A 12,778-nucleotide genomic window follows, 5' to 3' on the forward strand; every position below is an offset into this window, starting at 1 on the left:
ACTATTAAAATATGTTGTTTTCTCTATACCTCTTTTCAAGTACTTATAATCAGGTTAAGATGGCTTTTTAAACCATGAACTGTTGCTGAAGTTTATTGAATTTTTTTTCTGTATCTATTGAGATGATTACATTGCCTTTAATCTCTTGATGTGGAAAATCACACTAGTTGATTTTCTTTCTTTTCTTATTTTGGGGGAGGGAGAGGGTCAGGGGAAAGGGAGAGAATCTTAAGTAGGCTAAGCCCCATCATGGCTTGTAGTAGGGTAGGGCTTGACTTCACAACCCAGAGATCATAACCTCAGCTGAAATCAAGAGTCCAACACTTCATAGACTGAGCCACGCAGGTGCCCAATACACTAGTTGATTTTCTAATGTTGAACCCATCCTGCATCTTTATAATCAGCTTGGCAAAATTCTATAGTCTTTATCTGTGTCTTTCTTATGGTATTCAGTTTTCTACAATTTGGTTTTAGGATTTGGCATTGGTGTTCATAAGTGCAAGGGCTTATAGATTGCATTTCTTATACTGAGATTGTCTATTTTTGATATCACCATTATACCCAGCTTCAGAAAATGAGGGGACTGTTTCTCATCATTTTCTATCTATTGAAAGTGTATTAGAACTCATTGATAAAGTACTCTGGGCTTAGTAGGTTTCTTTTCATGCATGGAAAGATGTTAAAATGCCAATTCAATTTTTTATTATTTTAACCACTTTCCCTTAATTTGTTCATTTGTGCATTCTTTCCTTCTAATTTCTGTTTAAATCATTTATTATTATTTCATTATTACACTCAATATAATATTGAATTAATATTGAATACAATATTGAATGTAACATATACAGTATGTTATTGAATAATATAATATTCAATATTATATCATTATTTCCTTTTCCCCCCACTATCTTTGGTTTTATTCTTTTTTTAAGGTTTATTTATTTATTTGAGAGAGAGACACATACACAGAAACAGAGACAGGGCAGAGAGAATCCCAAGAAGACTCTGTGCAAAGCATGACACAGGGCTTGATCTCATGACCCTGAGATCACAACCTGAGCCACAACCAAGGGTGAGGCACTCACAGTTAGGTGCCCCTGATTTTATTCTTTTGATCTCTCTTCCTATTTCATAGATTATATTAGGGTAGCTCATTAACCTTTTAGTATACTTTTCTTTCTAATATAAGCACAGAGAATTATGCATTTTCCTCTAAGAATTCTTTTCCAGAATGTTTGATATGTATTTTTCTTACCATCCAAGTTTAAGTATTTTTAAATTTCCATTACAATTTCTTCTCTGAGACATGTGTTTCTTCAATAAGTATGTTTATAACATTTCCAATCATGTAATATTTTTAAAAATCTTTTAACATGCATTTCTAATTCAATCACATTGTACTTAGGGACATGCTCTGCATATACCAGTTCCTTTTTTAAAAAAGATTTTATTTTTTCATTTTTGTCAGAAAGAGAGACAGAGAGAGTGTATGTCTGTGTGTGTGTGTGTGTGTGTGTGTGTGTGTGTATGTGTGAATGGGGAGGGACAGAAGGAGAGGGAGGGAATCTCAAGCAGACCCCACTCAGAATGTGGAGCCTGACTCAGGGCCAGATCCCACCACCATGGAATCATGACCCCAGTGGAAACCGAGAATCAAATGCTCAACTAATTGAGCCACCCAGGCACCTCTGCATATACCAGTTCTTTAAAAAGTTACTCAAACTTGTTTTTTAGCCTGGTAAGTTTTTACATAAATGTTTTATGGCAGGAGTGGATGTAATTCAGTTTTGGGGTGGGGGTTTATTAGATAAGCTTATTAGTTGTATTTTTCAAATCTTCTATATTTTTATCGGTATCTTTTATGATTGACCTATTGATTATTGATATAGATACATCAAAATCCCCATTATGGTAATGAATTTGCTGAATCTCCTTGCAGTCCTGGCAACTTGCACTTTAAGTATTTCAATGCTGTGCTATGGGGCCCATAGAACTTTGAATTATTGAATCTTAATTAAGTTAATCTTCTATCAATATGTTTATTCTTATCCCAGTAAAGCTTTTTGCTTTAAAATCTATTTTGCCTGATATGAACATAATCATGCTACCTTTGCATTGGTTAGTATTTGCTTATTATATATACATTTTTTACATCCTTTGACTTTTTGTCTTTCTCTCTTTTTTAACAGCTTAGGTAGTGATGCCCTGATACATGCTTAACAATTAGCTCTGGGGAGGAGGAGTGGAGTGGGATTTGTAGAATTTACTCATTTCTGTTGTGTCAATACTTCCACGTGGGTTGCAAGATAATATCCAGGACACCCAGTTAAATATGAACATCAGATAAATAAGGAATATTCTTGATATAAATATGCCCCAAATATTGCATGGAACATGCTTATTTTTAAAAAGTATTTGCTGTTTATCTGAAACTCAAATTTAATTCGTTGTCCTGTATTTTTACGTGCTAAATCTGGCAACCCTACTCCCACCGATATATCATTGAATGAAAAATTGGGAAGAGATGTTTATCGTCAACTTGTTTTAAAATAACTTTTATTAAGATATCATTCACATATTATACAATTCACCCATTTAAAGGGATAGTTCATCAATTTTAACATATTTGGACCTGTGCATCTGCCACCACTACAATCAATTTTCAAACATTTTCATCCACCCCAAAATGAAACCTTGTCCTTAACAACATTCACTAACCTCCAACCATCCGCCTGTCCCAGTCCTAGGCAACTGCTAATTTATTTTCCATCTTTATAGATTTGCCTCTTCTGGACATGTCACATAAATGGAATCATACAACATGCTTTGTGTATGTGTATGCGTTTATAAGACTGTCTTCTTTCACTTAGTACATATTTTCAAGGTCCATATGTGTTGTATCATGGATCAGCACTTCATTTTCATTGTATTGCTGAATAATATTTCATTGTATGGATATACAACATTTATTTGTCCATTTATCAGTTGATGAACATTAATCAATGTTCCATTTTGGGCCAATTATGAATAATGCTGCTGTAACAGTCAGCTCTTGTGAGCTGATAAGAGCAAGCACAAGACAGCTCTAATACCTACCCTGGTTTTAGGTGGGTCTCTCAGAGACCGCATAGGGCCCTATATTATAATTGCCTAGTTGCCTGTCTCCTTCTAGCCAATCAGCTACACAGAGAGGGATTTTGCTCACTGCTGTACTTGTATTTCCTAATGCAGTTGCCTAATACTTGATGTTTATTGTAAGTATGAATGAAGTACAGTATGGTGGTCAGGAATGAAGAGTTTCTGAGTCATTTAAATCTCAGATATGCCACCTATGTAAATGTGGAAAAGATAGCAAGTTACTCAACTTTTCCAAGACCTGGTTTTTTTTGTTTGTTTTTTTCCTGGTAGAATGTGAAGGACATTCGCACCTCCTTTAATAGAATTTGGAGAGCATTCAGCATTTGCCTGGCATGTTTTCAATACTCAGTAATTTTCAATACTCAAATAGTTACTGTTACTTGTGTTAGACATTTATAACCCATGTGATTCTGTGATCTCCCAGTTCTTCAGCCACCATCATCCCGTGCACAAAATGTGACCTACTCTGGGGACTACCTTTGGCTTTGTCATCACCAAAGCTACTTCATTGCAGACAAACTAAACTCCCAAATCCCACTCTCTGATAACAGCCTTACTCAAGGAAATTGCATAACCAACACTGAGATTGTTCTTTAAAAAAAAAAAAAAAGGCCAATTTAGGAAGAAAATACTACCTAGTTGTTATATGCCTTTCTGTTCTGGTTAACAAGGTAGAATGTTTTCAGTATCTTGGAGATACACATTTATTTTGTGACTTTCATGTCTTTTGCCAATTTTCTACAAGTATGTTAATCTCTATCCTTTGGATTTGTAGGAGCTCTTATAAATTCGGAATATTAATCCTTTGTCCAAGGTAAATTTTATAGTTTATATTTTCCCAGTTTTGCATTCATCTTTTAGCTTTTCATGGCACTTAAACATACAGTTTTTCTTATTTCTAGGAAGTCAAAAATTTCAATATTTCCTATTAAAATTATATGATTTAGGATGTGAAATTCCCGCATTATTTTACACTCTGCCCACCCTGTTAAAACCACCAGTAATGATTTAGCATATTCTCAAAACACATGTATTTATCTTCAATGTATATCACCGTCTACTTTTTTCCTTTATTTTTTAAAGATTTTATTTATTTATTCATGACAGACAGAGAGAGAGAGAGAGGCAGAGACACAGGCAGAGGGAGAAGCAGTCTCCCTGCAGGGAGCCCGACGTGGGACTTGATCCCGGGGCTCCAGGATCACACCCCGGGCTGAAGGTGGAGCTAAACCTCTGAGCCACCAGGGCTGCCCTGTCTACTCTTTTCCATTTGTAATCCTGCCAACTGGTCCAGGCTTGCCTCTCTTCCTCTCCTTCCTCTCAAAATCATGTTCATATCACAGTCAGAATGGTCATATTTAAACATAAGTGACTTTTCTAAACATACGCTAGCATATAGGTCATTAACATACAGTGCATACATACTATTCTCACTTAACAATTTATATTGAACTTCCCTGTCTCCAAATGTTGCATGGGACATACTTATGTTTTTTTTTTTAAAGGCTTCCTTGTTCATCTGAAATTCAAATTTAATTGGGCATTGTATTTTTATTTACTAAATCTCACAGCCCTACTCCTGTCATTGATCCAAGGTGGCTGTTCCAGCTCTAGTTTTCTTTCAGCCACGGGAAGGAGGAGCATGTCTCCAATTCTATTAAGGGCAGAACCTAGACATGTCACATATTTTGCTTTTATCCCATGGTACCTAACTGAGTTACATGGTCTCATGGAGCTTCTACGGAGGCTAGGAAATGTAGTATTTAGCTGGGCAGGTAGTCAGCCAGCTAAAACCCTATTTCCATGAAAGAACGGAAGAATGGCTATTACAAAACAACTAGTGGTCTGACACAGATAACAATCCCTTTCATCACCAGATACAGTCACTAGAGGTACCAAATCCACTTCCCCATTCCAATCAATGGATGGGCATATGACCCAAACTGGGCCAAATCTTGAGCAAAGTGATACAGAGGCTTGAAATAATTCAAGTTCATTCATCCTGTTTGTAGTGACTTGAGGAATTTAAACATTATGGCTTTTTGTTACTCAGATCTCTACTAGAGTTTTCCTGGTTCCTGAGCTTGCCCTTAGTCAGCCTTCCTAGGTCCAGATTGTCCTTGGATGCTGTAAGATATCTTTTTTTTTTTTTAAGATTTTATTTATTTATTTGAGAGAGACAGAGGTAGCACAAGTAGGGAGGAGAGGGAGAAGCAGACTCTCCACTGAGCAGGGACCGATGCAGGGCTTGATCCCAGGACACTAAGATCAGGACCTGACCCAAAGACGTGCTTAACCGACTGAGCCACCCAGGCACCCCTGTAAGGTATCTGTTTTTTCCCCTTCAGTTATTGAAAATAAGTTTATGTGAGTTGCAATCATAGAACTCCAACTGATCAAAGGTAAAGTCTGGATGTATTCCAAAGTGAGGAGATATAAAACCAGTTCCCCACCTGAGGCTTTCTGCCTAAGCACATTTTCACTTCAGCATTGCAGTTTTCAGATATAAAGATAACAAGGCAGTTATAATATCAAAGATAGTAACTCAAACAGAGAACAGAGAAGTGAAAATTAAATCTAATTAAGCTAATATTAGCACTTACTCTGTGCCTCCTTGCAGACATTACTCATTTCTCTAATACTTGCATCAGCTCTGTGGTTTATTAAATTTTATATGTATTATCTCATTAAACCCTTTGCAGCAACAACAATAGGCATTATTACTATTATTCCCATTTTACAGAGGGGAAAATGGGGCTTAGAAAGTTAAGTGGCTTGCCTAACATCACATAATTGGTAACAGTTGCAGCCAGTATTCAAAACTAAGTTTAACACCTACTCTTAAACTTTTTACCATTCTGCTACAACACAGACCTTAAAAAGTAAAAATAAAAATATTTGATATCTAAAGATCTTTTTAACTTAATTTTTAACATTTTATTATAAATTTTTTTATTTTTAGTTTAAAAAAAATGATTTATCTATTTATTTTAGAGAGAGAGTGCACAAGCAGGGGGAGGGGCAAGGGAGGATGAGAGAGATAGAAGAATACTTCCCACTGAGTGTGGAGCCCAATGTGAGGCTCTGCCCCGGGACCCCAAGATCATGACCTGAGCTGAAATCAGGAGTCAGATACCTAACTAACTGAGCCATGTAGGCACTCCATAGAAAGTTTTACAAAAATAGAATAGTATAATGAAGCATTAATGTACCCATCACCTAGCTTCAGGAATTGTTCCCATTCTACTATTTTTTCACTGATCCTTTTCTCAAATTCACACTTTATTTTCTTTTATCCTACAATATTTAAAAATGAATCCCAGACATCATATCTCATCACCTATAAATATCTTAGAATGTTTCTTTCTTTTTTTTTTTAAGATTTTATTTATTCATTCATGATAGAGAGAGAGAGAGAGAGAGGCAGAGGGAGAAGCAGGCTCCATGCCGGCAGCCTGACACAGGACTCAATCCCGGGACTCCAGGATCACGCCCTGGACCAAAGGCAGGAACGAAACCACTGAGCCACCCAGGGATCCCCCAGAATGTTTCTATAGTGCATGAGAACTTAAAAATATAATAGCATTATCATGCCCTCCCAAATTCATAAAAGCTCCTCAATATATTTAATATCCAATGCAAGTTCAACTTTCCCTGATTGTCTCAGAAATGTCTTTTTACGGTTGTTCAAGTAAAAATTGAAGCACAGTGCACACGTTACATATCCAGGCATTCTCTTAGGTTTCTTTTAACTTATAACAATTCCTCTTCTTTATTCTTTTACACCATGTGTTTTTTGAAGAAAAAAGGGATTTTGTCCTGTGGGATTCTTTTTTCTTCTTTTCACTTCAGATGGGTAAGGTGCCAATTATGTTGTGACAAGGTTTGAGCGAGGCACATCTCACATGGTGGCTGGATACGGAATCATGACACTTGTGAACAACAAAAGGTTCTGTCCTGTGGTGTTTCTAATATTCTGGAGTTGATGGATAGCAGCCCCCTGGTGTCATTAGCCAGTTTTCCATCTCCCATCTTTTTCATAACCTGCTAGTTAGTTCAAGAGGCTTGATTAAATTCAGGTTCAGAAATATTTTGTTGTTGTTTTGGTAAGAATACTTTATAGGTGGTATAGTAGCTTACTTTTTAAATAAATGGTGTGATTGCTCTATTCAATGTACTGAGTCAGTGATCATAAGCAGTAAACAGCTTTTCTTCTCCCACTTCTGCCTTCATTTTATTTTTAAAAAATATTTATTTATTTTATATATATAAAGAGAAAGAGCACATGAGTAGGGGGAAAGAGAGAGAGAGAGAGAGAGAGAGAGAATCTCCAGCAGACACCCTGCTGAGTACAGAGCCCAAAGCAGGGCTCAGTCTCACCACCCTGAGATCATGACCTGAGCCACCATCAAGAGGCAGATGCTTAGCCAAGTGAGCCACCCAGCTACCCCAATTTTATCTTCTTTTTAAATTTTTAAGTTTTTAAAAGTAATCTCTACACCCAACATGGGACTTGAGCTTATAACCCCAAGATCAAGAGTCACACACTCTACTGACTGAGCCAGCCTGGCGCCCCCTTCCCCCTCTGCCTTTAAACAAGATCTCCCTTCTCTGCCCCCAGTGACATTTCAGGCAGATCCCTTACCTTTAGGGTCCCTTTCAGATCGGGGAAGAGTCTCATTTTCAGCTATGGGAAATTCCAGTCCAATCTAAATTAACTTTAATTTTTCATCTAATTCAAATTTCCCTGTGTCTCTTATTATAGCATGGCCTGTCCTTTTATCTCATTTGGTAGACAGTCTCCATCTTGTCCCCTTGGTCCATGGAAAATGTTGCTCATTCTCACCCAGCTGAATGGTAGGACCCTCTGTCATCATCATTCAGCCACTAGGAGCAGTTCCAGCAGTCTCCAGTCTACTGTTTCTCCATACTCTTCAAACTCCAGGAGACCCTGGTCAAATTCTTCCCAGAACACACTTGTCTTCCACTACTGTAGCAGCACAGGCCAAATGTGCACATTCTTCCCGCCGGGCAAGCCTCTGGCCAAGGAGTGAGAGTCCAGCATTCCTTTCTGGCTAGTACTCCCAGTTCTCTGAAGAGCTCTCTCACTGTGTCCCTCTTTTGGCTCTGGTAGAGGAGCAATGTCCCATGTGCACAGGGAAGAAATGCTACTGTGCTGTCTCCTCTTGGGAAGTCCCCCCAAAGATGCATCTGCCCAACTGAATCTTTGGCCTTCTCTGCTAATGGCTGTGGGAGAGATGGTTGCTGGACTGGAATGTTCCTCTCATGAGACCCATGTATGTGTGTTGAGAACCCTTCTTTAAAATGTGGGGCTACCTCTCACTCATAATCCACACCTCTGAGGCTGTATCTTCAATTCTTATCAACAGAAAAATCTCTATCTACATCCATGCAATCTATTAAGATTTACCCTCATCTTCACTTTATAAAGTAGTTTTCCTAAATGTAGCATATGGAATTTCCTACTTTATTTTAAGCTAAATGATTTAGGGGTGCCAGGGTGGCTCAGTTGGTTAAGCATCCAACTCTTCATTTCAGCTCAGGTCATGATCTTGAGGTTGTGAGATCAAGCCCGATGTTGAGCTCCAGGCTGGGCATGGAGTCTGCTTGAGATTCTTCCTCCCTCTTTTCCCACCCCCACCCCACCCCTCCTCTAAAAGAAATATAAAATTAAATGATTTAGATAAATTCTAACTTAAATAATATGCTCCATGATTATTTTTTTTCATGTGTCAGTGGGATGTTGGTGAACATCAAGCCTAAGTGCTAACAAATGTTTATTTTCTGTCCTTACTCAAGAAGACCTGGGTAGTATACTAAATACCAAAACAACAAAGCAAGGAAGGGACAGCAACAGAGGATGAGGAACCAGATTGACCGTGATACATCAGCTGAATTAAATACAGCCAGTCTTTTTAATATGTCACATGCAGAACTATATACTCATTGGATTCCCATTTTTATTAGATATAACCTGTAGCCATTTTAACTGATGTATTAAGGTCTATGTGTGTGGTTTTTTTTTTTTTAATTAGTGGGTTTAATTACAATTGCTGGGTGGAGAACTGCTTATTCCAGCCTTAACTAGATTTAGAATTAGGAAATAAAAAGTCTTACTGACTCACCGAAGAGTCAGCTGGGTACATTTTTATTCTGAATTCAAAGTAGGAATGAACCATAAACCAACCAAGAACTGCACGATAGTGAATTAGTATGTATCCTTAGATGAATGTGTGTGTGTGTGTGTGTGTGTGTGTGTGTAGGAGCAATTCTGTTACAGCAAATTGGATGCAATAAGGAGTTTTAACATGAATGAAAGATTTCTGGAGAAGACCTGATGTGCAAAGGGGGAAAAAGTAAGAGTTTAATAAAAATCATGTCATGGTAACCATTGAAAAAGCTGACAGCACATGAGTTGGAGAAAGGAATATTAAACATTTGGATTTTATGTTCCTGGCATCACGAATTCACTTTGTAACATACTTAACATTCCAGAATATCAGGCCATTGATCTCTTCTCTTAAAAATCCTTTACCAAATCATATGAATTAAATTACAAATATAGTTAAACACAAAAACATTACTAATGAATAGAAAGCAAATGTTCAAGGAATGTAACATAGAATGCATTTTTTTTTAAAAAAATATTTATTTGAGAGAGAGAGAGAGTTTGAGCAGAGTGGTGGGGCAGAGGCAGAGGAAGAAGCAGACTCCCCAGTGAGCAGGGAGCCCCACGTGGGGATCAATCTCCAGCAACCCAGGATCATGACCTGAGCCAAAGGTAACCTGAGCTCAACCAACTAAGCCACCCAGGTGCCCCCATGAAATACATTTTTACAGCAAACTTGAGGAAACAGAATTTCAGGACAAGGCAGTGTATTAGTCATTCTTTCTAGTTCTGTGTTGTGAAGGTTTCATAATTATTCTTTCGGTCTTCATCCAAGTCTCAGATCCCGACTGCAGAGGCAGCAATAGCCACAGTCCTGGGGCACGCCCTCCGCCCCCAAGCCTGTACCCTTCAGGTCCTCCCCTTCCTCCCCCTGTGCTTTGGCTGCCTGGTGCTGTCCACACCCATTTCCCCCTTGTGGGGAACTCTTCAAGGACGCAAGGAGAGACCTCGTGAGGTTGCCTCATGGCCAAAGTAGCCCTCCCTCAGGGTGTTCCTTCCATTACTTTCTACAATCCCCCTGGACTGCACTTTTCACAGTGGTCATCAGGGTTTTCGTCCCCAGAACCCAGACTCCATGGTAAACACAGTCCACACTCATTCCTGACTCCCATCTGCTGTGTGCCAACACCGGCCTAACGCTGATCTGTGTTAGTTACAACATTTTAGAATTAAACAAGAGAGATGTGCTCTTTAGATTTTGGAGGCGTGCCATCTCCTGAGGAAGAGAGTCTTACGTAAACCAACAGGAGAAAAACGGGAGAGTGCAATTTATGTTAGGAAGCAAGAATCCAGGGTGCCAGGGGCTGGAACAGCGGGAGAGGCAGACTCTGTGGCTTTAGCAGAGCTTCTCCGAGGAACCAGCGTTTAACCTGAGGCCCAGTATGGCTAGAGTGACTCCAGTTACTCAGGCTTGAGTGAGACGCACCAGTGTGTGGGAAATGGGGTTGGAATGGCCAGGCCAAGGAGGTGGGATGGAAGAGAATCCAGGAGGCTCAGAGGCCACATTAGGGATTTTGTATTTTGTTCTAAGTGTAAACCATCGAAGGTTTTAAGCAGGAGATTAATGTGATTTGTGTACTTGAGTGCCTTGTGTTTACTGGTTAGTATTGAATATTTACACATAAACAAATGAGTTAAATACACACAATGAATCCCTGATACAGTTCTATGCCATTTCAGGGTTTTACCAACTCCAGGCAATTAGATTAATCTGATACAGCTTGTTCTTAGGAAACATAAAGTGGGAACTTTTTGACTTTCAGCCACTCACCATTCATTTTTCTCTTTCTAGCAACAGTTTGTTTTATTTTCGGTAACACATCTCTCCATTGTGTACAATCTTGGTGGCCAGCTGTCCCTTGGCCAAGAGGCAGGTTCCAATGGAATTCCTCTCCCAGGACTTAGCATCTTTAGCAGAGTAACCGATGGGGGGGGCGGGGGGAGATGTTGAAGAACTTTGTTTCAGCCATGGCAAATTTTAAAGCACATATTCTGGGTTCCGTGTGTGCCCAGCTTCCTTGGTTCTTGTCCCAGTTTCAAGACGGAGTCTCCAGTCTCTCATTTTTCTTCCCAGTAAAAGTCCCACCAGTTCATCCACTTTTTTTTTTTTTCCTTAAAAAGGTCAGTGTTGGTTTCTGTCACTTGAAGAATCATAATGGAAGGAAAATCTATTTTAGTGTTAAGAGGAGATTGTATTTTGGTCTCAAGTTTTTAGAACGTTTCTTTGGATATGCAACTTGTTCATTTCCAATCTAATGTAAAGTTTAACCTTTTCTTTCACTTCTCACAACTGATTTTCATAGTTGGAATATATCTCCTGGGCTGAAAGATTTGAAATCTTTGAAAATAGTCAAGTTCTCTTTTTTTCCCCTCAAAGACAAAACTAGTTTATTGATGTAGTTTTGTCTTGGAAACCATTCTCTTTGCCTTCAAGACAGTTTTCCAAAATGCATTCCGCAAAATACTAGTGTCGATTATTACATAAATCTGGTTACAGTGAAGACTCTACCCTTCTCTTGGGGTCTCAAATGACACTGTAGCATCTTAAGCATAAAAAAATAAATCCTGCAGTAAAGAAATCGGAGTATTTTCCCAAATGTATCTGGTCATGCAAATGTTCTTCCTGCAAAATGTACTCAAGAACTAGCATTTTGTGGAACCCACTTTGAGAAGTGATGCTTTTGAAAATCAAAGCAAAAGTGAGGTTTTTTCATTTTCTTTGTGCCATCTGTTCCTGTTCCTTTGGCAGTAGGTTTATTCTTTTTCTTGTTTTTCCTGCCTTAAATACTCTTTGAACGTTCTTTTTGTTATTGTCCTTTTTAGAATTTTTAAAGGCCTCCATCCCTCCTAGCACACACTATTCTTTGGATTTATTCTAGAGATGTCCCTGAGATGCCGCTTAAAGTGAAGGCCCATCAAAGTGCTCTGAGAGTAGCCACAGGGTTCACATTTCATTTGTTTTATTTATTTTTCTGTGTGTGACTTTTCCAAGTGTCCCTAAAATTAGGAGTGATATGGTAGAAAGAAAGTGTAAACCATTGAAGGTTTTAAGCAGATTAATGTGATTTGTGTATAAGTGCCTTGTATTTACTGGTTAGTATTGAAATCAACATTCGGCCTAGGCATTCAGCCTGAATTTTATGCATGTGCACATGAAAACATGCCCATGAACATACACAAATACATATAATAGAAAAATCACAGTCCAATATGCAAGGTTTCCTTAAAGACATCCAGACTATTCAAGCTGAGATGAAAAAATACGGATCGAGAGTGAGCTATGGGGGCAGATGGTTGTTCTCCCAACTTGCCCTGATTGATCCAGTAAGAACATAAGAAGGAAAAGTGAGGGGCTCCAGAAAAGGCCACTTAGATGGGAGGAGGGGCAGGAGCCAAAGATTAGCAATGATGGCTTTGAGCTTGGTCCACGAGATGACGGCTAAGCAACCT

General features: G+C 38.6%; 1 long non-coding RNA gene and 1 other non-coding gene across 3 annotated transcripts in view; one reads left to right on the plus strand and one right to left on the minus strand.

Annotated features, from left to right (window-relative positions):
- The window catches only part of LOC144282309 (uncharacterized), a 43,975-nt gene that overhangs the window by 22,762 nt on the left and 8,435 nt on the right, over window positions 1-12,778 (plus strand). The gene's annotated exons all lie outside the window — the stretch shown is intronic.
- On the minus strand, window positions 6,985-7,090 carry LOC144282744 (small nucleolar RNA U13). Its single transcript, XR_013351202.1, has one exon. It is a non-coding gene; the product is annotated as a small nucleolar RNA U13 (small nucleolar RNA).

Source organism: Canis aureus, chromosome 13 (assembly GCF_053574225.1).
Source record: "Canis aureus isolate CA01 chromosome 13, VMU_Caureus_v.1.0, whole genome shotgun sequence".
NCBI classification, from domain to species: Eukaryota; Metazoa; Chordata; class Mammalia; order Carnivora; family Canidae; genus Canis; species Canis aureus.